Source organism: Sceloporus occidentalis, unplaced genomic scaffold, assembly GCF_023333645.1.
Source record: "Sceloporus occidentalis isolate IW3139 unplaced genomic scaffold, rSceOcc1.0.p SCAF_9, whole genome shotgun sequence".
NCBI lineage: Eukaryota > Metazoa > Chordata > Lepidosauria > Squamata > Phrynosomatidae > Sceloporus > Sceloporus occidentalis.
In genome coordinates this window covers 41,002,293-41,006,996 of record NW_028316989.1, presented here as the reverse complement: position 1 = coordinate 41,006,996, position 4,704 = coordinate 41,002,293, and positions in this window count along the sequence as shown.

Below are 4,704 nucleotides of genomic sequence, written 5' to 3'. Positions count from 1 at the left end.
GAGTCAATGTAAGTACAGCACTTTATCTCTTATTTTAAAAGGAACCATCTCCTGGTGAAAGGCAAGAGCATAATCTCCTCTCTGCATTCTCATCCATCTAGCCTTTAGTGTGAGTACAAGCAGTTATGCCTCCTGGAATCTTATAAGTTATTTGGCATAGGTTTTTTTGCTTCATCCTTTACATCCTTTGTTACATTCCCCTAAATTTTACCTTCGACTTATCCATACATCATATTAAAATCCATAATTTTGGCCCCAAAACCTGCCCTCGACTTATATATGAGGTCGACTTATAGTCGAGTATATTTGGTATACTGAAGGATTAATTCTTTTTCTGTAATCCTACAGCACACAGGTGTCCATTGACTGTAGGCTTTGCGCTCATTCATTGAACGTTTCTGTCATTTATGGCTAACCTTTATGTAATCTCTGGCTCTGTGAGTTTTGCTATTTAATGCATGCATCCATTTTTTCCTGCCCCACCTTGCCACCTTCCTTCTTGCTTGCTTTTCTCTCCCCAGTCTTCAAATTGTGGCAACAGCACCACCTGTCTATCTGCTTGCTTATCTTCCTGGCCTCTGTTGAAAACAATCTCAACTGCTTTGTTCAGCTAGCCTGCCTTGATAGAGAATAGGACCAAAACCTCTGTTCCAGATGCATGCTTCACTCTGGTCAGCCTTGTCTGTACGAAGCAGTGGCTAGCTGCGACTGTGATTAGCAGTTATAGCCACTGAAAGATGGGAGTCTGTTCATTTCTTACAAAACAAGTTTCACAAAATAACTCCTGTGCATTTGGTCTTAGGGCTCATCCAGAAGGAGGGAAAGTCTGTGGAATTATCAATAGTTTCCACTTCTTTTTGCCTACATAATCCCAGGCTTGCATCCAAACTCATTTTTTAAATATCCTCAAATTCTCTCCCTTTGTCACATTAGTTAAACATAAGTAGCATTTTGTCTTGGTGCAAACATTTCCTCTTTCCTTTGCTTGATCTCTGTCGACTCTGTGTCCTGGAAGCGTTAGGTATGTTTACTGGTGATGCCACCTTAGATAGTGCCAGGGCTATACAAAAACAGACAGCCAAGCAGAGATGCATTTCATTTCAGAAAATACTGGGTTAATTTAAACTACCTGGCAACAAGGAATGAAAGGTAATGCCAGGCATTCCCAGGAAATACTTTGGGGTGAAGAAAATATCCTGTGGATCAACACTATAAAATTGGTTTGTTCAGGAATATAACTTGGGACTTTCAGAGATCTTTTTTCTCATCCGGAGGGTCTCCCAGTTGTTCATGTTTTAAAGGTTTGCTTTTGGTTAAAAAAAAAAGAGTGAAATCTGGGAATCCAGGTGAGATAATGGTCTGAGCAGAAACTAGTATAGCTAGAATCCAGTTATAACCAAGCAATATGGCAAACACAGGAGAGCAGTAGGCAATATCAGCCTGTCTCCCTTGACAGCTTCCCAAAGATGATATGTGCTTGCACTGGGTCTGATCTGCCCCTTGGAGAAGTATGGTGCTTGTCCGCTTCTGAAAAGCAGTAAATCATTCCTCACAGTGACTTCACCCCTTTTCAACCTTCCTTCAGTCATATGTAGAGCCTCTTAGATGGACAATATGATTCATTCAGAAACAACAGCAAATGTTTCCAGATGGAGGTCTCCACACATTACCAACCTGATGGCATTGTTCAACCATTCTCTTTTTCTCCTTAAAAGATTTTCCTTAGGAAGGAAAAAAAAGGCAGAAGATGTGATGGAAAAATAAGTCAGGGTTATGAGTGGAGGACGACGCCATGTGAAGCCCCAATAAAATTCATTGAATGAAGCAAGGTGCTGGATTGATGAAAGACTCATCTGGAAGGTCTCAGGATGCACTTGTCACTTGGCAGCCCACATACAGTCATTCAACCCATCAGATTCCAAGGGTGAATGGAGAAGAGGCAAAATCACTAGGTGAAAGGGAAAAGAGACTGTCATTCATAGGTTTAATGGACATAATTAAAGATTAGTCAAGATTTTGGTTTTCAGGTGAGTCACTTTGGAGTAACAATACATTTTCTTTCAGGAAAAAAAATAGTCCATTTGTATTTATATATGGATGCTCCACTCTCACCACAAATTGCATGATGCAGAGCATCCACAAGCTGCCGTCTTGTGGCATTATGCCGTACAGTCCAATCTCATAGCCCACAGCCATCAGTTTGTGCAAGTGGTACTCACAAATGGCTCACCATATGAGAAAACAACTGCTACGTGGAGCTATTTATAGCAGGCTTTAGGTAGCTGTGGTCATCCATAAACCAATCTATTGGTTTTTTAAAATAGCACTGCCATTTAAGCAAAGCTAGGCTTATATTTCCTTCCCAAAGAAGAGGAAGAAAAATCCTCATTGGTCCGAGAAAGCTGTTTTGGGGGGAGAAATATAAGAGTGGATAGGAGAGGACATAGAATGCTGGAATCCTGAACAAAAGGTGCCTTCCACACAGCAACATTTTGTTGCAGGTACCGCAGGTAAGGAATATTAGAGACCTTCATTTCTTTTTTATCCAAGCTCCCCACCCAACAGCTTATTTTCCCCCTTTTCCCCTAATGTGAAATGATTCCATAAAATCCAGTCAAAAAAAGATATTTAGTGTGGATTTAGCTGCATGTGCTCAGTAAATTTAGACTTTCTATTGAAAAGACACTTATTGGCACAGACCTAAGGCTTCCTGAACCGACTTTCTGATTAGACGAATAAAGGAGGCTGCTCTCAGAAGCTTTGTAACCCCTTTCCCTGCTGACAGCTTGCAAGTGGCAGCATATTATTTGGCCTGCTCACTACACAAAGCATCTTAATTAAAGGTTGTCTAAAAATACAGAACGTTTTTTCACAGCCACATCTGCCATTAACTCTTCCGACAGAGTGGAGAACATTAAACATTGTTGGGGTGGGAAGAATCCACGGTGCAACAAAGGAGAATACCGCTCTGCTGGAGCCTGATATTTTGAAGAAACAATACAGAGAGATGGGGTGGGGGAGTCTGTTTCTGCTAAGCTTAGGGTAAAGGCAATATATGAGCCTTTTCTTGCCCAGGCAAACACACACTCTCACACACATGCACTGCCAAGGTTGGTGTACCTTTGGGAAACTGCCAGGACAGAGCAATCTGTTATGTGGCACCAGAAAAAGAAGACACAAAGAAAAAGAGGACACAGATTTGAATGAAATGTCTATATGCTGATTTATCTGTACTGTATACATGGACATGCAGAAATAATGGATGGTATCCTGCTGGTGAATTGTGATGGTGTAAGTCAGACTTGTGCTACTGCAACTCACTTTTAGGCATAGGTTGGAATTGTGGAAGTCAAAAACACCACCAATAACCACAAGAAAATTATCTGGAGAGAGTTCTCAGGGAGACTTTGAGATCTCCTCTGCCCCCAATTATTCTTCATTACTCAAATTTCTAGCATTCCAGAGAATGAGACACTAAAAATCATTCACACTTTTATTCACATTACCCTGGCCTTGTCTGCATGGATCGAAAGACTCATGCCCCCCACCCCACCCCTGTTCACCCCTATTCTGGCATCCCGCACCAGAACTGGGACATAACATGGAGCACTGGTGCTGCAGTGGTTAAATGCCTGTATTGCAGCCACAACTTTGTGAGTTTGATCCTGAGGAGCTCCAAGGTCAACTCGGCCTTCTATCCTTTCATAGTCACCCAGCTTGCTGGGGGCAATTGGTTTACAGATTGTAAACTGCTTAGAGTACAGAGTTCACTATGAAGTGGTATAGAAAATGTAAATGCTATTGTTATAATAGGGTTAATACATACTATAAAAACTTACCTGTTCCACTGGATCTTCCAGAGCCTTCCACTTCTATGTGGTGGCAGCTATCTGCATGGGCAGACAGTTGGCATGCCACCACCACTGGAGGTGGTTCATTCTGGGTCAGAATGGGTACCCAGCATATGCGCAGGGCTGGGCACCTCATTCTGACCTCCAAAGCAAAGTGTCTGACATTCCTTTGATGCCCATGCAGAAAGCTGACACAGCACAGCAATGGAGGCCTAGAAACAGGGGCAGAACTGAACAGCTGTGAGACCAAGGTACTCCAGACTGCCTCTGGGGTCTCCTGGCCAGTGCAGACAATTAGTTTTAGTATACTGCAATATATTTGGGAACTCCAGGAAAATGTTGTTATCAAACTTGTGGCTGTTCATCTGCTTCGAAAGAATTCTCATGGGGTAATGCCCTCATTTTGGTCCTCTCCCCGGCATCTACGTATATGCCAGGCCTGCAATTCCCATAACCAGCCCCATAGCATCTGATGGGGCATTGTGGAAAACAAGATGCTGGAATCTTAGGGGCAAAGAAGATGGGGTGGTGTCATGCCGCCCCTGAAAAAGCCAGGTGGGTGCTGTGGCAACTGCACTCTGGCTTTTTTGTGGTGCAAAAAGAAGCAGCAAAATGCCGCTCCTTTTTGCGTCAGAAAAAAAGACACCTTTTCTGCCACCGCCATGGCTTTGCAGCACTCCTGCAGCATGTGGTGCATAAACACCGCACCACTGGAGTGCTGCAAAGCTGCCTGCCATGTGGTCAGGTTGGCAGCATGATGCCTGATTTGGGGCAGCATCAGAATGTGTGGCATCTAAACACATTCTAAACACAGTGCGCTCAGACACTGCCCCCAAACCAGCACAAAGGGATG